The 21,271-nt window shown below is 44.8% G+C and overlaps 1 long non-coding RNA gene across 1 annotated transcript; it reads right to left on the bottom strand.

Annotated features, from left to right (window-relative positions):
- Positions 1-390: 390 nt before the first annotated feature.
- LOC148477830 (uncharacterized) lies at positions 391-3,707 on the bottom strand. The gene is made up of 4 exons (XR_015872469.1): positions 3,375-3,707; positions 713-851; positions 591-625; positions 391-493 (listed from the first exon to the last, which is right to left on the bottom strand). It is a non-coding gene; the product is annotated as an uncharacterized LOC148477830 (long non-coding RNA).
- Between the last annotated feature and the right edge of the window lie 17,564 nt (positions 3,708-21,271).

Here is a 21,271-nt window from a genome sequence, read left to right as displayed (position 1 = left end):
GTATGTTTACTGAAGGCTGAGTTTAATTGATTTTAATATATTTCGAATCGATCTAAATAGATCAGCAATGATGTTGTGATTCTGGGGCTAAATCACGCGTTTACTAACAGACAAAGGAGTAAATGTAATAGCCTGCAGACTGCATGCATCTGCAAATTCTGTGCCAAACTGTCCGATGTTTTAAAATAACAGTCATTTAAAAGGCAAAATCAACTTGGTTTTGCCTTTTAAATGACTGCTACTTTAAAACATCGGGCAGACTTGCATGGAAATTGCCCATGCCTGCAGTCCGCAGTCTATTACATTTACCCCAAAGTCTGGTAGTAAATGTGTGATATGGCCCCAGAAACACAACATCTTTGTTGATCAATTTAGATCGATTTGAAATCTTTTAAAATCAATTAAAATCAACCTTTAGTAAATATACCCCCGAAGCCTGTGACACTCTATTAGGTGGATTTCATTACTTGGCCTCCGGCTTCAACATCTGTATCTGGAGAACCAGGGAAAAAAAACAAATAAGCCAATTACATTATTTTACCTATGTATACAATTGTATAATATATTTAAATAATTGTAGGTTTGCTTACCCCTTGTCACATCCTGCAATTTGTACTTTGACAATCTGTTAATATATGAGATATAAATAAATAAATCATTCTTATGTTTTAAACATGTGTAAAATAGATAATAAAAGTAATCCAATACATACAGTTGGTGCCTGTAAAATGTGAGGAGTATCAGGGCCAGTCCTGTGCATACAATGCCAGTAGTTATTATCACAGCACATAAAATAACTAGATTCCTGATGTTCTCTGCCCTCACTTGCCAAAAGTAGAATTCCAGGTCGCCTAAAAAATAATTTTGTGTGTGTGTGTAAATATTACACTATATAAAAGCAAACAAATGACTCTTAAAATAAACACTATTAGGGGTAAATTTACTAAGGTTCAATGACATCAAATGCATTAAAATCAGCCATTAAAAGCATATTCGGAAATTACTAAGGGTTAAACTCTGCCGACTTTGCTATATTCGAAAAGGAACAATTATTCGAGAACACCTGAAACTCGGATGTTAACACATTTTTGGACACAGAGCATTGGTCCAACTCGGTAGCACTTTGCCATAGATATCAGTAAGACATGGAAATTTTCTAAGGATTCGTGTTATAATGGACGAAATATAGTGCAAATTTGCCGCAAAAAACACAAAGAAGAACCGAAATAGAAATCTCAAATAGAACACCTTTTTCAATTCGAGTTTCATTTCTCAACATACTTAACCATCACTGCCAACTCTGCACGCACAGATCAGGGAGATCCGTGATACATGCATCTGTGTGTAAATAAATAAACAGGTGCACAGATGGATCAGTGAGATCCGTCTGTGCTTCTGTGTTTTAAAAGATGTAAAACAGTGTACCCCCTGTCAAAAGAACAACTAGCACCAGGTTTTGGAGACTCAGTACTGGTTGTGCTAAATACAGGAGACCCCTACATCGTTTGTCCCCTGTATTTTGGCAACCAGGGCTGGCTCTGAATAGCCTGGTGCTGGTTGTGGTTAACAGATGGTCCCCCTACGTCATTTGTCCCCTGTATTTAGCACAAGCAGTACTGGGTCTCCAAAGCCCGGTGCTGGTTGTTCTTTTGGGGAGTGGGCCACGCCGTTTATTGTGTTTACACAGGTATTCCTTTTTTAAAACAAAAGCACAGACAGATCTCACTGATCCGTCCGTGAATCTGTGTTTATTTTGCTACACACAGGTGCATGTATCACGGATCTCTCTGATCCGTCCATGCATCTGTTCGTTCGAGTTAGTCAAAACTGAACGTTAGATACAAATGAAAAATATTAATGATTACACAATTGAGCAACACAAATGACAGCAAATCAGCAGCTTAGTAAATTCAGTAACCTGTTCGAAAAATTAAACACATGAATACGGAGAGAAAATGGGGAGCTTAATAAATTTACCCCTTATTGTGAAGTAACAAGATGCAAGCCAGGCAATTTAAATTTAAAAGAACACTATTGATATTTGTGCTATTTTTTATGTCTTAAACATGATCTGCTCTTTATAAGTTTATTGTATGAGAATTTCACTCAATACTTTTCTGTTTTTAGATCAGGCTTGTCTACCCTCCCGAATATCGGGTGCCGCTACCAACCCCCTGGAAAAGCAGGCAAGAAACACCTTGCAGCAGGGGGGGGCAGTGAAATGATTCGCGCTAAATCGCGTCATCGTGGCCCCACACCCTGCTCCACAATGCCAATATTTTCAGCATTGTGAAGAGGGGGCGGAGCCATGATGGCCTGTTTGTGCTGCTCCACCCCCAATGCCGCATCATAGCCTGACCACGTCCCCGCTGTGTGCAGACATTCAGCTCCATCCTGGAAGGAGGGAGCTGAATGTCGGCAAGTATGTTTTAAATGCTTATTATGTAAATAACTCCCACACCCGACACATGCCATGCTTGTCTAACCCAGGGGCGGATCTAGACTGTTCTTTTAGGAGGGGCGATAAATAATTAATCTGACTCCTCCTTATTTCTGTCCTGACAACTCCTCTTTCTGGTGTCAACTCCTTCCTTTACTTTTTTTTTTTTTTGGTGGTCACTTGGATTATTCCAAATTATATATATTTTATATATGTTTATGTATTCACTCTGCGTACATATACAATGCAAAAATGCCTCCATACAAATTTACAAAGCAACAGTGTACAGTAGGGAACAATAGGACTGATTCAGCAACGACCACAAATGCGATTACGCATGCAAACGGCCAGTTGTTGCATACTGTGCATGCATCGCAGTGCGCGACAGCACCACTGCGATCGCAGACATCATACAGACCCATCACAGAGTGATTGACAGGAAGTGACCATTGGGGGTGGTGATGGGGGCTAGTCGGCAAAATGCAGGCGTGCCAGTGCGTTTGAACATACGCAGCCTGGTCTTTCACTTCGTACCAGAAGGTTAGCAATTTCTAAATCTTTATATTGGGATGCGACGGTAATGCGATCTCAGTCATTAGCATATTTGTGCAGCAGAATTGCATAAGCTATTGCGATCGCATCTGTGATCCGTGCTGAATAAGGCCCAATGATAAGAGCAGAACTGCCTGGCACTGGCACACTGCAAAGCACCCAGCTGTTGGCATCTCCCCACCAGCCCCGTGCAAGAAGTTTTACCCTGCACAATGCTCGGGGGACCTCTCACCAGACCCTGCTGACAGTAAGCACAAGAAGCCATTATTAGCCAGGTGCCAGTCCCGGCAAGTGCCCATATGTGTGGTCACTTACTTAGGTGAGGGTACATGCTGTCTGGTATGCAGTGCAAGGGTGTAGTGTGGAGAGTACAGAATCATACCTGCTGCTGCTGGAAGTTACTACATGCCCATCTTTGCTAAGTGTAGCTCGGAGCTCCTTGAATGGAGCTTTCAGCATCCCCTGCACTCCCCGGCTCGTACGTCAGCTGTGCGCTGTTAGAACTGATCTAGGCTGGGAGCTGGCTGCACGGAGGATTCAGGAATAACTTTCCTGATACTGCAGCTCTCAGGCAACCGACACCCCGACCTCCGGATCACATTGCATGGCTGACGGATCGACTTGAAATGCTCCCTTCAGAGCTGAAGATGTATAGATAAGAGGAAGGGAAGTGACGGCCCTCCTTAACCAATTCAGTGCAGGTCAGGAATGGATGCAGAGTGAATGATTGAGCAGAGGGAGGACTGTGCTAGGGGGGCGATCGCTCCAATTGCCCCCCCCCTGGATCCGCCACTGGTCTAACCATCTCCTTTACTGCTCTTTTTTGAGTTTGGCTGTGTGTGAGGAGTATAAAACAGGTCTGGCATAAGTGAATGGCATCAGATAGAGGCAGGGTCACATGACATCATGTATGGGTATAATGTACCTCTGCACAGTGGTGTAACTACTGCCCCCGCAGCCTCCGCGGTGGCTTGGAGGCGCTGGGTAGCTTGGGGGTGACAGGGGCAGTAGTTACGCCACTCAGTGGCGGAACTCCTGTAACTACGGAGGGTACAGGGGGTGCGGTCTCAGGGCCTGATTCAGAGCTGGACGCTCTGACAGAGCACTCGCTCTGAATCAGGGCCAGTCTTCTGTTTTTTTAGAGCGGCCCCCTGGCCGCTCGAATAGCTGTGACCACCCACAGCTATAGCGAGCTGCCAGGAAGATGGTCGCAATGGTCAAGACCATTGCGACCATGGGGCTTGTGACGAGACCCTTGTGGTAGGGTCTCGTTGCCGCAAGCCCTAGAGTGCTTTCGGCTCTAACAAGTGATGTCAGTGGGGCCAGCCCCAGATGGGAATGCCTCCATCTGGGCAGCCACGCCCCCGGGCCTGCCCACCAAAGGGTGCGTGCTCTCACTCAACATCGACAGCACGCCCCCTTTGGTACGAGACCCGGAGCGACGGTTTGCCCGTCGCTATCCGGGTCTCGCGCATGCGCACGACGGAGCTGGCTCCGTTGTGCGCATGGGCACTGGGCCACCATCTACCCGCTTGCGAGCGCATAGTGCTCGTGAGCGGGTCTGAATCAGGCCCTCAGTGATCAGACCCATTTCCATAATGTGCTGGGTTACTGGGTCTGACATTCTGGATCTTCTGATTTGTAATTCTCAGTATATGTTGTTATGTATCAATAAAATCAGACCTTCTCTAATGGGGGGTATCCACTAAGCGATATACAAATGACAGCACGATTGCGACATTGCAATCGTGCTGTCGCTTGTATAGCTAGTGATGTGCCTAGACTGAACATTCACTCGTTCAGTCCCAGCACATCCCTCATCCCCGCACATGCAGAACCTGATGAGATCGTCAGGTTGACCTGCATGTATGGGCGATGTAAATAAATTCTATTTAACAGAATGACTGGCACATAGAGTATAACAAAATTATACATACAGTATAGAATGTAAAACTAAAAAAGTGAGAACCATAAAACCTGGACAGGGGCGGATTGGGTCACTGGGAAAGCGGGGTACTTACCGCTGGGCTGAACCTACTCTGTTATTAGCAGCTGTGGCCCTCTATCACACAGTGACAGTGCCGCGCTTAGGGCACTGATCGTGGAGGCAGAGATGTGCCTGTGTGGCCGCATGTGTGTGTTGCAGCGGAGGCTAGGGCCAGTGATCTCTGCTAATTGGCCTGTGTAACGGCCATACAGCCTGTGGTACAGCCTGTAATGTCACAGCCGCACGGTCCTCACTGTGGCAACTTCTCATGCTCATACTGTAGGTCTATTTACTAAGCCTTGGATGGAGTTAAAATGAATGGAGATAAAGTCCAAGCTAATCAGCTCCTAATTGCCATGTAACTAAAAATGACAGTTAGGAGCTGATTGGCTGGGACTTTCTCAGTTCACTTTATCTCCATTCAAGGCTTAGTAAACAGACCCCTCAGTGCTCCAAGCCACTCAGAAGGAGACATCAGGAGGCCGCAGCAGTACACCAGAGACCCTGTGCTGAGCAGCCAGCCAGAGTGTGGAGTTACAAGAGCGGGAACTTCCCCAGTCACACAGGATAAAGGTAAGAGCTGGAGGGGTGCAGAGCAGTATGAAGAGTGGGTGTTGATGACACTGCTAAGGGGGAAGCACAGACATGGAGATGGGAGCTCTGGGGCCTTATGATACTGCTTTGGGGGGACAGAGATATGTGGAGTCCGTGTTACATGTGAGGAGCAGTGGCATAACTAGGGTTTTTGGAGCCCAGGGCAAGTTAAAAAACGGAGGTCCCCACCCACCAAGTATGTGCGCGTGACATAGGCATGCACCAAAAAAGTGGCCGTTGTCACATGCCACAAGGAGCGTGACCACTGGGAAATGGGAGGGTGTCAACATGACACACCAGCATTTCTCAGCACTCTGTGAACATTCCTTTCCATTCCATATGCACCTTAGTGCCCCCTGTAGTAGTGCCCCATATACAGTGCCCCCTGTAGTAGTGCCCCTTATACAGTGCTCCCAGTAATGCCCCTTATACAGTACCGCTAGTAGTGGTCTCCCTATGCAGTGTCTCCAGTAGTGCCCCATATACAGTGCCCCCAGCAGTAGTCTCCCCTAAGCAGTGCCCCAGTAGTGGTCCCCCCTTTGCAGTGCCCCCAGTAGTGACCCTTATATAGTGCCCCCAGCAGTAGTCTCCCCTAAGCAGTGCCCCAGTAGTGGTCCCCCCTTTGCAGTGCCCATAGTAGTAACCCTTATATAGTGCCCCCAGCAGTAGTCCCCCCTATGCAGTGCCAGTGCCCCTTACATATATAGGAAAAAGACACCAAAAAAAATACTTACCTGTCTGTCCTACTGGCCCATTGTGCAATATGGGAGAGACGTCATGACATCTCTCCAATCACCAGGAGTACCAGGAGCCAGAAGGCAGAGACCATGAGTAAGTCTGCCTGACTCACGTTGGCTGCCAAAACAAACACACTGCAGCCGGGTAGTATGAGTGTGTACTACCCGGTGCCGGCGGCGGTGTTTGTTACTGTGTAGTGAGGATTGCACTCTATGCGGTCCGCACTACGCTGACTTGAAACCACTGCGATGGTGCCCAGGGCACGTGCCCTGCTCACCCCCCCACACACACACACACACACACACACACACACACATTATGCCACTGGTGAGGAGATCATGTGTTACATGCCTGTGGGGAGGTCTGTGTTACATGCTTGTGGGAAGGCATGTGGGGAGGTCTGTGTGGTCTGTGGGTTTGATCTGAGTGGTAAATGGAGAAATGTGAGACTTGCCTACCCTCCCGATTCGGCCGGGAGCCTCTCAAAAATCGAGTGCTGTTCCCAGGGGAGGGGTTAGGGTTCGCTTGCAGGAGGGAGGGTTAGGGGGAGGGTAAGGGTTAGGGGTACTTACCTCATTTTGTCAGGATTCAGACTGTCGGGATGCTGCTGTTGGTATTCTGACCACCGGCATCCCATACCCTACCCCACTGCCTCACTTCTTGAACCCTCTGTAACATGTGTACAGCTGATTTGTTTAGCAGCCTCTGTCTGGACTGAGGACCTGATTCACTAAGGAACGCAGTTGCAAATAAGCACGCAATCGGTCAATTATTGTGTTCTGCGCATGCGTATATATCGCAGTACATGTGCGCGTTCTAGCAAGTGGTATCGGAATTGTGATTGAAGAGGCTACGCAGACCCAAAGCAGAGTGATTGACAAGAAGTGCCATTTGGGGGTGGTGTTGGGGGGGTCAGGTGCACGCAGGTGTGCCAGTGCCATTGTAGGGGCGTGAATCAATTAATCACTGTATGGCCATAAGCAGCCATAGCACTGATAGCGTGCATAGATGTTAGCAAGTTCTGAGTAAGGTCAGGGTTTGTTGCAAGTTTGCTTATGGGTTTGATGTTACCGATTGTTTCGCTATGTTACCCTAGTATACAGATGTGAGTAAGTGGAAGTGAGCATCTTAATGTCAGGATGCGATCGCAATGTGGATGCAAACATTTACATAGCACCGCTGATATTAGCTACTGCGGTGAGTGCATTTAAGCAGAATTGCGTTCTGTAGTGAATCTGGCCCTCAGTCCACTTGGACAGTTGTTACTGGGGAACTTGGTATCTATAACTGTCAGTAATTCCTGTTACATTTCATACTACCATTAGGCCATTCATTCCAGTAGCTTCACCCTTATTTCCCCTCTGTATTACTGCTGCTATTACAGCTCTGCAGTCTGCAAGAATGAATGGTCCCATATCAGCAATGGGCAGAAGAAAGTATAAGAAAACTGATAAGTAATTCCTCCAGCTGTAATGTACAGTATGATGTGTGCTATAGTCAGCAGTATGAGGGAGTGTAATCACTTACTTTCTTCTGATGGTTCTTCTCCCCCTTCTGGCGTAGATGGTAACTCTGAAAACAACAAGAATTGTTATACAGTGTACATTCACTAACACTAATTTAAAGAACAATTAATGTTTAAGCTGTGCTTATGTTATTCACTAACACTGGCCTACACCATACTTGCCTACCCTCCCGATTTGGCTGGGAGCCTCCCAAATATCTGGTGCTGCTCCCAGCCCCCTGGACATGCAGGCAAGCCTCCAAGGAGCCGCCGCCCCCTTCGGCACTCCCTCCACTGCGGTTATAAGAGAATCCCCAGCAGCAGGGAGAGCGGTAACGCGATTCTCGCTGAATTGCATTATTTTAGCCCTGCCCCCTGCTTTACAATGCTGGTGATATCAATGGGGCCGTACACACTGTACACGCCCCCTTGATTTGCCGATCTGGCTTCCCCCCTCCTGGGAGGGGCAAACAGAAAGTCGGCAACCCTGGGCTACACATACTACATAATAGATATGATCTGATATTTTACCTTCATAAGAAATCTCTGGCTCCTCTGTGGCTTTGTTCATATGGACCAAGCGATCTACACAACATGTAAGATTTTTTTAAATCAATTAACAGAAAATCTTTTATGACAGCAAAAGTTTATAATGACAATATTAGCATTGAAAATGGGGAAGGAAAACCCTGTACAATGGCTGGCAAGTACCAGGTGACTGCAAACATGACATGGTAACAATGTTCCTTCCTGTAATCAGTAAATTCCTTTTTAGTTGCACAAGACTGAAATAGCATATTCAAGATATATGGAAATATAAAGGGGTAACATTTACACCCTGCTCCCTTGTTTTTTTATTTATTTATTTTAAGTTCAGGAACCATAAATATCTATTGGACACCCAAGCAGCTAATGCCCAGGTTCTTTTGCAAGAATGTCACGTCATTTGATGACTCTTGCTTTATATGGTTTTATGTAATTTGTTGTAGAGAAAAAATGTTTTCCATTCCATTTACCATGGCTGTGTTCCTGACAGATCAACACAACATATTTTTTCAGACTTTTTTAGGGGATGTGACCACGCCTCTACAATTAGGCCGCACAGTGCCAGATTCAGGTCTACATGGGCTTGAAGCTGAAATTTATATAGGGCCTATTATGTGTGCTGCATGTTTTACATTAGGCTATCCCAGTGGTGGATCTGAAGCTTGAACTGTTATGGGGCCCCTTTGCAACCAGCAACAATAGGGCAATATCCAACTAGGTCCAAAGGGCCTTGCTACCCTTGCAAGTTCCTTGAGGTTCAAATGGCGGAGATGTAGAAACTCCTCAGAGTGAGAGACTATAGATAGATAGATGTAGATATCCCCTAGAGAGTGAGAGACTGTAGATAAGGCATGTCAAACATGCGGCCCGTGGGCCGCATGCAGCCCAAATAAACAATTTATGTGGCCCCAGAGTGTGGGCTCACATATATATAATATGCGGCCTACACCCCTGCCACGATCGGATCACAGCTCCGATCGGGCAGTACAGGCTAGCAACAGTGGTCTCTGAAGCGATCAGAAGCCTCTGATCGCTTCAGAGGCCAGCTTTCCCAGTGATGCAGCATGCAGGTGACGTCATCCGCATTGAGCGGAGCCTGCGCCTGCTGCTCTGGATCCAATTAGATCCAGTCAGTGGCAGCATCTATGCGGGACGGCGTGGGCTGGAACGGTGCCCAGCGGCCATCATGAAGAAAGGTAAGTACTGCACAGTCAGGTGAGTGGGGCCTGTTCTATATTGGGAGGGGGCACAGCATATGGGGCATTACTGGGGACACAACATAATTGGGGGCACTACTAACAGCATTACTGGGGGTTCTGCAGAAAGGGGCATTACTAGGGGCACAACTTAAGAGGCATTACTGGGGACACTACTAAGGGCATTACTGGGGGCTCTGCATAAAGGGGCATTACTAAGGGCATTACTGGGGGCTCTGCATAAAGGGGCATTACTAGGGGCTCTGCATAAGGGGCATTACTGGGGCACTACTAAGGGCATTACGGGGGGCACAACATAAGGGGCATTATTAAGGCCATTACTGGGGGCTCTGCATAAAGGGGCATTACTGGGGGCTCTGCATAAGGGGCATTACTGGGGGCTCTGCATAAAGGGGCATTACTAGGGGCTCTGCATAAGGAACATTACTGGGGGCTCTGCATAAGGAACATTACTGGGGGCTCTGCATAAAGGGTATTACTGGGGGCTCTGCATAAGGAACATTACTGGGGGCTCTGCATAAGGAACATTACTGGGGGCACAACATAAGGGGCATTACTGGGGGCTCTGCATAAGGGGCAATGCTAAGGACATTACTGGGGCACTGCATATTGGGCACTACTAGGGTATAAGGGGCATTGCATAATGGGCACAAATTCAGGAGGCATTGCAAAAGGGGCTCTAATACAGGGTAGAACTGCATAAGAGGCACTACTACAGGGGGTACTGCATTGTTTTTTTTTATTAATAATAATCCTTTCAAAATTGCATACAAGTCTTTTTTTGTTGTTGCGGCCCACACACTCGTAGACCTTGAATATTCGACCCAGTTGGTATTTTGAGTTTGTCATGCCTGCTGTAGATAGATAGATGTAGAAACCCCCCAGAGAGTGAGAAATGTAGATAGATAGTAGACATAGAAATCCTCCCGAGAGTGAGACACTGTAGATAGATAGACATAGAAATCCTCCAGAGAGTGAGACACTGTAGATAGATAGATGATAGATACTGTAGATGTAGAAACCCCCCAGAGTGAGACACTGTAGAGGTAGAACTCCCCAGAAAGTGAGACACTGTAGATAGATGTAGAAACCCCCCAGAGAGTGAGAGACTGTAGATAGATAGATCGATGTAAGAACCCCCCAGAGAGTAAGAAACTCTAGATAAATAGATAAACATGGAAACCCCCCAGAAAGTGAGACACTGTAGATAGATAGATGTATAAACCCCCCCAGAGAGTGGGAGTCTGTAGATAAAAACCCCAGAGAGTGAAAGACTATCCCCCACGCTGCATGCTTCCACCTCTGAGCTGCATGCCATTCCTCGATCAGCTCAGCTTTCAGTTTGTGGTCAGCACTGCAGGGACATTTTCTGGCAGAAGGGACAGCACAAATGGAGATGGGAGCATCTAGTGGCACCTGGCAGTACTGCAAACAGCAGTGACACTGACAGCAGCTCTCTATTCTGTGTCTGGCCGGCTCATTAGAGGCACACTTTGGTCTGAGCTGTAGATATCAGCCAGTACTGATCAGGGGGGCTTTCTGGGTACTCAGAACTCCCCCCTACATGCACTACTGTAGAGCATATTCAAGTACGAGTTGATCAGGGGGTTGAAGTATTCTGTTTGAATTCTGCTTCTAATTTTACAATATCTTTTATTTGTCTTCCGCTTCCATACTATATGTCTGTATATGCCCTTCTATGTCTTTATGCGCTTCCGTACATCTGTACGTGCTTCTATACATCCGTATGTGCTTCTAATCATCCGTATGTGCCCCTCTATGTCTGTAGGTGCCTCTCTATGTACATATGTACATCTATATATCTGAATATGCCTCTATATATCAGAATGTGCCCCTCTATGTCTGTATGTGCCCCTCTATGTCCACATGTATCTTTCTATGTCCACATGCGCCTCTCTATATCCAAACGCGCCCCTCTATGTCCATGGGATACATTCGGCATCTCGTCGGTCGAGATGCTGACGCTTACATTGCCGGCGCCGGAATCCTGATGCCGGTCAGAATCCTGTTGTCAGCATCCTGACCAACATGATACCGAAGGTAAATAGTAAGGTTGGGGGGAGGGTTAGATTTAGGGGTTAGGTACTAGGGGGAGGGTTAGGGGTGAGGCACTATGTGGGGAGGGTTAGGTTTAGGATGCGGGGATGTTAGATATAGGCACTAGAGGGGGAGGTTTGAGTCAGGTACAAGGGATGGAGGGTTAGGGTAGGGAGAGGGGGAGGGTTAGCATACCGACCAACAAGTGTTGGTATGATAACCCTGTCTGCATCCTGTACCCAACCCATGTCCACATGTGCCCCTCTATGTCCATATGTGACCCTGTATGTCTGTAAATGCATCTCTATGTCCATATGTGATCCTCTACAGTATGTCCTGTATTGTGCGCCCCCACCTATATGGTCTTTATTGTGCTATATTCTGTTCCATGTTCTGTATTGTGCTCCCCTTTTCTATGTGTTCTTTATTGCTCCCCATCTGTATTTTCTTAAATGTACTCCTTATCGCCCTCTGTATGTTCCTTTTTGAGCTCTTCATTCCCTTGATATATATATTCTTTAATGTGCACTTCAACCCCAAGTATGTTTCTTATTGTGCCCCAGCCCAATTTATATATTTATTACTGACTCTGAGCCACCCATATGTAATGAATTGTGCCCCAGTGTCTGTATTTTCCCTACTGTACTGTTTAAACTTCCCCACCCCTCCTCCTACTCTATCTGTACTGTGGTCCCACAGCAACTTACCTTAGGCTGTATTGTTGTCTCTTCTCATTGAAAGGGCTTGTTCCATAGTCAGCAGCATCGAGACCTCATCATAGCAGAGATGAGGTCAAGTGTTATCGAGGAACCCGGGACCCATGCGCCTCCTGAGCCAATCGCCTGGATTACAGTGCTAATTGTGGAGCTTATTCAATTGCTGTATCTTGGGCACTGAAGGAGGTACTCTTCCATTAGTTCCGCCCCTTAAATGACGTCACTCAATGTGCCAGCGCGGAGGACGTGCTGAGTCTGCGACACTATGCAGCACAAGGAGGGCCTGTGAAGCCTTCTACTGTGCTGGCATCTGAAATTAATGAAGGACGGAAAGGTTCTCATGGCACGGTGCCAAAGGGGGTGGAAAGGGCTCAATCTCACATGGCCGCTGGTGGTGATGGGAAATTTTTTTTCTCCTGCCAGCATTGTCTCCCAGCGGATGTTTGTGGTGTGGGCCTATTTTCATTGGGGGGGGGCCTTCCATTAGTTCCGCCCCTTAAGTAGCATCACTCATTGTGCCAGCTCGTAGGATGCATTGAGGCCTGTGAAGCCTTCTACTGTGCTGGCATTTGAAGGACAGAGAGGTTCACATAGCAGGGGGCCCAAGGGGGTGGAAGGGGCAGAGTCTCACATGACCGCTGGTGGTGACAGGAGTTTTTTATTTCCTGTCAGCATTCTCTCCCAGCGGATACTTGTGGTGTGGGCCTATTTTCATTGGGGGGCCTGGAGCTGAAGCTCCATCTGCCCCATTGTTAATCCGGCCCTGAGGCCGCGCTTCCTACAGTATCCAGGCCCAGCTCTCTATGGCCTTGCAGATCAGGTACCAGGACTAGCTGTGACCAATGAATGTGAAACCTCAGAACACTCATTGGGCCATTTGTTTTAATAATTTTTCATCCCATGATTGTTATCAATATTGATATGCTTTCATGATCAACCATGTTTATGATTATATTTTGGCAGAACAGCTGACCTTATTAAAGTAAAAGAGCAAATAGAATATATCTATAGTACTATGGATAGCTTACGTTTCCACATGGCATATGGCGTATTTCTACGGCGAAGATGGCGTATTTCTACTAAATCACTCTTTGGACTTTCTGCACAATAAAACATACATTGATAAAAGTTTGTGTTGAAGCACTATGCATTGCCTAACTTACATTTGAGAATGTCACACATATTTACATAGGGATGGAGTCAGCATCCAGTTGTGCAGGATGCCAACAGCCAAAAGCCCAGTGCCGAAATCCCAACAGTGTCAGAATACCGACTGCCAGCATCCCGAAGGTGGTAAGTATCAGCTATTGGGAGGAGGGTGCGGGGTTAGGGTTAGGCATTAGGGGGGCTTAGGGTTAGGCACTAGGGGGGAGTGTTAGGTTTAGGGTGCGAGGAGGGGGAGGTTAGGTTTAGGCAGTAGGGGGAGAGGTTAGGTTTAGGCACTGGGAAAGGAGTGTTAGGTTTAGGGTGCTGGGAGGGGGAGGTTAGGGATAGGCACTGGGAATGGAGGGTTAGGGATTAGGGTTAGTTTTACCTTGTTTTCTTATGGGTATCGGGATCCCGCTGTCGGTATTCTGAGCAGCGTCATCCCGACCACCGGGATCTCATACCCAACTCATTTACAAATACTGGCTTGTGGGGAAACTCAGTACTAAACATGACATAAGATGAAATAATTAATAATGTAATTTTATAAGAATAAGACTACAGGTGCTCACACACTGGATGATTTTAGGTACGATTTGCACGAAAACAACGCGTCGGAATGATGCATCGTTTAAAAACTTGAAAATCGTGCAGCTTCCAGGAAGGATAATGATCCGATGTGAGGTCCTGCAGGTCATTTGTTGTATCTTCATATCTTACCTACAGCAGGTAAGATCTGGCAATCTCCTTAACAATACCCTGGAAATCATTAAGGACGCACAATAGGTCATTAGTCACATTGCACAGTTCAGCAAGATATCATCTGCCCAGGAGTGCCGGTGAGTTTCCCAGGAAGCTTAAGGAAAATCGTTGATGACATCACATCTTTTGCGAGTCGTCTAGTGTGTGAGCTCCTTTAGCGTAACTGCCCTAAACTCTTAATTGTAAAATATTCTCAGAGCATATCACCATACCACTTATAAACAATCAAAATTATTTCTTTCAGTTGCTTAGCATATGACAGGACTATGTAAACCAAACTGATATTTATTACCATCTTTTTACCTATGTTTATGTCGTATGCAGCCAAGTACATTAATAATAAATAGTTTCAGGCAAATGATACAATCCATACATTTCCATTTATCTGCACACACAGGGGGTCTATTCATGAAGGAAAAAGTATCCCTGTGATAGTTAAGGACTGAACTCTGTGCAAGTTCAATCCTTGTATTGGGGCATTCATCATGCCTCTTATACTTTATTATCACTTCCGAAAAGCTGCTCCTTTTGCGGAGACAGCTTTTAAGAAAAAGGGGTCTTGTCTCCTGCTTCACTGTCTCTTTGCAGCCTGTCTTGAAGCTGCACATGCAGTTCACGCTCACTCCCGGCCAACCCTGCTGATGGTTCCCCCGACCCACCCACCCCCAGCCGCTGCATAGCTGTAGCCACCATGGGAGACTAACTCCTGCTAAGACCGTGCAGCCCCGCACTGCCAGTCCCTCGCCACTGCTGCTGTGTCCTCTCCCGCCCCAGCTCACTGAAGTAGAGCTCGAGGACCCAGGAGGGGGCTTTATTAAGGTAAGAGGACAGAGCAGGGAGGGATCTCTGCTGTATTGGATACTGTATGCCATCTCAGGGTGGTGTACAGTATCACTGTCAAGTTCAGAAAAAATTTGATGAATGTCATAATTTCCACATCCCTATAGTATGGGGACTGCGGAAATTATCAGGGGACAATTGTAACCAGGAGATATCAGTGATCTCCTGTGTTACAAGAATGATGAATTAGCCTGGTTTTTAATTTCTACAAAAATAGGTGAAAATCTTAATTTTCATCTACAGTACTTTTGTAGAAATTAAGTGATTATGAACAGACCCCACAGAGAGATAAAGATGGGTCAGATTATATAATTCTAATGCTGTGCATACACTATGCAGTAACCTGGGCATTATGCCTAATATTGGTGGATCACATAAATAATTGTACTGTGTATGCAAATGAGCAATCCAAAAATATTGATCGGTTATGCATGCCGTATTATCAGCATGTCCGTCCCATGCAATATTTTAGCCGACAGACATTTCACCGGTTCCACAGAGGAGGAATGAGAAAATGTCTCCTCCCCAGGGGAGGAATGCGGATATTGGGTGCCATACACTGTAATATATCTCTCAGCAAGTAACTAGGTATTTGAAGGCCCCTCTCAGTGTATGCAGACGATATCTGCAGGGTGTCAGGCTGTTGGTCTAACAGGCATTTTATCTGCCACTTTATGCCCAGCATAATTAATACTCAAAGTTTAATATACTATTATTAAAGAAGCAGTATAACAAATATTACTAATCTACGTGTTAAGGTAACCAGGGGTATTTTCTCAGTAACAGAAAATGTATAAAGAGATTTAAGTATTTTATAGGTAAAATATCAAGTCTCTATTGATACCAAATGTATATGGGTTCCAAGTCTAGTACCTTTATTGGAAATAATAAAAATATTATTGTATAAAAAAATTAAATCACTTGGAATCCCACAAACATTATATATAGGTAAGTGTGGATGTGGTTTACTTCATATTGTCTTTGTTTATCCAATTTAAATGGTAATTGCTACACTATGAGCAGACTCCTATTCTAACTTCTAAAATATATTGTCTTTAAATATTTAATAAAATGAGTTGGCAATAGTTGCATAACTACATACATGGAGAGCATTTTGTTTATGTACAGACACATTACTAATATTAGTAATACAATAAAGAATCAGTTTATCTTGCCTATCCTCCCTGATACTCTTGTATGCAATACATAAATATTACTGCATGTACAGAAGATGTTGTAATACCTGAGAGAGAGAGACAGAGAGACAGAGAATCTCTTTATGAAAATACCAGGCAAATATAATAAGTGCAAGAGAAATAGACTTTGCTTTCTATATGCTATAGTCACTGTACTTTATTACTTTGCTAGCTTTCCTGTATGTGTCATTTATCAGATGTATTTATATTTCTATATGTCCAAGACCTAATCCTATTCTTATTGAGCCACCACTAAAGTCAATCAGGGAAATGAGGTATTAATCACATCCCTATTATCATAGAATAACATTATATTTGGATTTCTTGCAGACTTAGGGGCCTATTCATCAACACTAAAATAACGTTTTTAAGGACATTTTCCTTAAATAACGTTATTTTGGTATTCATGTAGCCACTTAGCACAGGAGATATCACAGATATCTCCTTGCTAAGTTCCCCTGCGTTAATTTCCACACTCCCTATACATTAGTATGGGGATGTGGAAATTATGGTATTCATCAAATTCCGAAAAATATAAATTTTCGGAATTTGATGCAGTTACTATTCGCCACTGTAAGGTGGCGAACAGCAGAATCGACTTACCTGTATCCGCGTGTGCAGGTCCCCCGACGAGTCCCTCCGGCGCTCTGCTCCGTCCTCAGGCTGGACATGTGTGCTCCCCAGCAGAGAACAAGAAAGTTTAGACAGAAAAAAAAAGTTGGATTTTTTTTTCGATTCTGTCATGTGGTATGCTGAGAAACCACATGACAGACCAGCAGGACGGAGCCGGAGGCTGCTGCGCGGACAGGTAAGTTAGGGGGGGGGAGGTGAGCGGAGGGGGGAGGGGGGGTACACAAACTTAACGCATCTGTAGGCAGTGCTGCGCATGCGCTGGTTTTACAGATGTAACAGCGCATGCGCAGCACTGTTTCCAGATGCGATAAGGTAGTGTAGGCAGGGAAAAGTATCTATTTTCCGAAAAGCTGTCATCGCAAAAATGACAGCTTTTCGGAATAGATACTTATGGAGAGGTGGAATGATGAATTCCACCTATAATTTGCTAGAACTCCATAAGAGTTCTAAAACTAATTATCTCCCCTATGACAAAAAGTGGGGTTACATTCAGAAAACAAATTGTGGGCAGGAAAGTGAATAAACGTATTTGGGCCATATGTGAGTTTAATTTGATGTTGAAAAGAAGAGGGATGGTAAAATAAATATGTGTAGAAAGATGAGAACAATTGAATCTGACTATACCTGATGGTTCCAATCCATATGATACTGCTGTTTGTATAGTAGGCAAAAAGAGCAGGAGAAAAATAAAAGCTGCCTCCATCTTAATCCACAGTGCAGATGAATAAAGAATTCCCTGATTTGTGCCTATTATGACATCACTGCTTTATGATGTCACTTTGTCACATGACATGGGAGAAAAAGACAATGATTGACCATAAGTAAAATAATTATACCCTCAGGGTTGTGCTTTACTTTATAGTCTATAGGGGTAATTTACTGCCAGAGCATTTTTTCTCCTTATTATTGGGATTTGCCCCTCTTTTTCTTACTTACTTCCAAGTTTTGCCCAGTAACAAAACACATTAACTGGGTAACAGGTGATATTCCCCAAGACGCCACACACCTAGAGGTTCTAAATGTAGAGGTTAGTACATGTGTAATAATAGACTTACATTTTTTTTTTTAATCAGTGTTTCCTTGCTTTCTTTAGGTATTTCCAGGTGGTCCCCCATCCAAGTACTGACCAGGCCCAATACTGTATAGCTTCCAAGAACAGACGAGATTGGGCATATCCAGTATGGTGTGGCTGTAGGTTAATATTTATTGAGAGAGATTGGATGCCCTGGTGCATACACAGCAATAATGTTTGTAGGACTATCCTGCATGAGGAGACCACTTTGTTAAAAATACAGAATCAAAGAAAGTATTGCACAAGCGTCCTTTATTTGTATCACAAGTAAATCTGAGTGCTTATGCATAGTCCAAGTATAACATACTGTATGTAGAATCTGATATTTGTATGGTCTGAGGTTACAATACATTTTGTGTTTCCATATAATGCAACATGTATATCATTAAATCATCATTGCTTATTTTTATCCATCTCCATACAAATTAAATCGAAAATAAAATAAAGATTAAATAGAACAGTTGTTGTATTGTGTGGATATCTCCAACAAAAATAAAATGTTGTCACCCACTTGGTGCTGTATGTGTGATATGTGTCTCCACTCTTAGGATTAAACTTGATATAACTATATAAGAGGAGGTCTTGAAACCCTCTGGATAAATGTAGTTATAGCAGGTGTTAGTAGAAAATATACAAGAGGATATGCTGTTTGCTCCAATGCATAGGTGACCCCCGGGGTTTAAACCTGGTACTAATGGATTGTCTCTGAGCAGAAAAATAAATTACAGCACAAAGGCAAAATCATGCTGACCTTATTTGCAAGAAAATGGAAAAGTGCCCGCTATTATACCAGTACAAAATGTCCTTGTTATTCCATATGGTGAAAAGTAAGAGTAAGTATAATCCTTAACCTAAGAAAATATGCACAAATGCCAGCTATTATGCAAATGCCAATATCATAGTTGTTCTATAGGATGAATGTAGAAAATATTATAATATTTATCCTAAGAAAAGGATATAGAGCTGTCGGCTATTTGTACCTTCATCAGGATCACATGTAAACATATGCAGAATTTACGTGCTTTTCAGTCACGTGTTGTAAGCAATCTGACAAGCATCTGTACATCATTAAATATATTCTTCTCATGAAGTTAGGTCCTTTAGAGTAATATTGGACACAAATCTGTAAATCTCTCCGTTAATGAGCAAATCAAGCAGAATTAAACAGAGTTAAATAAAGGTTATGAGCAATACTCTATATATTGTTTGCACAAAGAAATGGAGTGAAAGTGGGGAGGGGGGGGGGGTTTAGTTCTTACAAGATTGTAGAGATGGACGTTGTCCTGAATTAAATCAAGTTACAACAAAATCATCATATGTTTAAAACTGCAAAATGCAAGACACATAAATCAATGTAAGCCTCAGCAGCTGCACTGACACGGCGATCAGTCAGCTGTTATACATACGATATCCGGGTTAGTAGCCTGAAGTCTGGTCTATGCACTGACCAGATCTACATAGGTGTGCGGTAAGTAGGAAGAGCGTTTCGCCTCTAAGGTGGCTTGTTCACCTCTCCACTGCCATGACACACACGAGTGGTTCCTTTTAAAGTAGATTTACACATATCTAGTGGACTGGTCGTCTGACGCCGCTGAACTGATCATAGACTTTGGTTTAAGGAAGACTCCGCCTCTAAGTCAGGCATTGCCGTCCATCATAATGACAATTTCAGTGCCCACTAGGGTAATTTAGACACATCTGACAAGTCTAGTTGCTCCATACTGGTAAGTAAGCGAGCGTGTCAACGGGTGAAAATATTTTAAAAAGTGATCTACTAATCATGCCTAAAATACATGACTGGACAAGCACTGCCGCAAGAACCGATCGTTCACACAAAAAGTTCTCGGCTGGGCAAATCCAATTAAAGGCCATAGGGTTTACACAGTAAACAGGGAGATCCTGAGAAGATGGCCTCCAGGTTCCCATTTGTTCACTTAAAACTTCAATTCAACAACAGTGTGATGTGGTGTGCATTGCTGTCATATAGATGTTTAGCCTTGGACTCAGGCTTCCCTAATTTGTGTTTCCAGTGTGTATTTATTTGAATAAAAATATATAGGGGTCTATTTACTAAGAAGTGTTAGGAGACAGAGTGAAAAGTGATAAGAAAGTGATAAGGTGCCAGCCAATCAACTCCCAACTGTCATCTCACAGGCTGTGTTTGAAAAATGACAGTTGGGAGCTGATTGGCTGGTACCTTATCACTTTCTTATCACTTTTCACTCTGTCTCCTAACACTGCTTAGCAAAATACACCCCATAGTTTTAAAGAACAGCTTTCTAGGGGATCCATATATTTATTTGCCCTGCTCGCCATCCTCCCTAGTTACTCTTCTGTCCCTCACAGCCACTACTGACCACCATGGATTATTTCCTCCTGGCTCCATTTCTCCTCCTTCTGTTCCATTCTGCCTTTCCCCTGGCTCCATCCTTCCTCCCTTCTGCTCTGTTCCACCTTCTCCCTGGCAACATCCCTCCTCCTTCTGCTCCATCCCTCCTTTCTACCTTCCCCATAGCTTTGTCCCTCCTCCCTTCTGCTCTGATCCACCTTGGTCCCTCCTCTCTTCTATTGCATCCCACCTCCCCCTGCCAGCTAGGTCTCTGACCTGACGTCACCCTCCGGGATCACTGCAGTGTGAGTAGCAGACAGTGGCTTTGCTGGTGACTGGAGAGTAGAATAGAATGGACAGAACTGATTTGCATACTCTGCAGCAGTTCTGTGTGGCTGGCAGGAGGCAGCGGGACCCCGGGAGAGATGATGTATGGTAAGTCTTTGTAGTGATCCCCTGGCAGTGGGTACATGGGGGTTGGGGGTGTACTGCATGTTCAGTGGAGGTGGACTGGGCTGAGTATGCCCAGTAAAGGAGGGGTGTCTCTCCAGTGGGCATAATTACAATAAGGGGAAGCGTAGGTTGCAGCACAAACATGGGGGATGGGGTATAAGTGTGCCTGGCACACATGCACAGTGAAGGGTGAGTGTGCCCAGTAGTGGTGGGTGATGGTGTGTGTACCCAGTAGGACTGAAAAATAAGTGTGCCTAGTAGGAGTAGGAAGTAAGTGTGCCCAGTATGGGGTGTTAAGTGTGCTCAGTAAAGGATGGTTAAGAGAGTTCAGTGAGGGGGGCACCATAGCAAGTGCTTGCTCCGGGCTCCATGGATCCACGCTACACCTTTGGCCTGGACAGACACTGGAGAGGTAAGAAAGTGGTTTTCATAGGCTGGAGTGTGACACTCCCATAGCTACAGTCATATGGGATTATTAATACTTACAG

The sequence above is a fragment of the Taudactylus pleione genome, unplaced genomic scaffold, assembly GCF_031769625.1.
Source record: "Taudactylus pleione unplaced genomic scaffold, aTauple2 ptg000687l, whole genome shotgun sequence".
Taxonomy (NCBI): Eukaryota; Metazoa; Chordata; class Amphibia; order Anura; family Myobatrachidae; genus Taudactylus; species Taudactylus pleione.
Note: the sequence above shows the minus strand (reverse complement) of the source record. Positions and strands in the feature narration are given on the sequence as shown.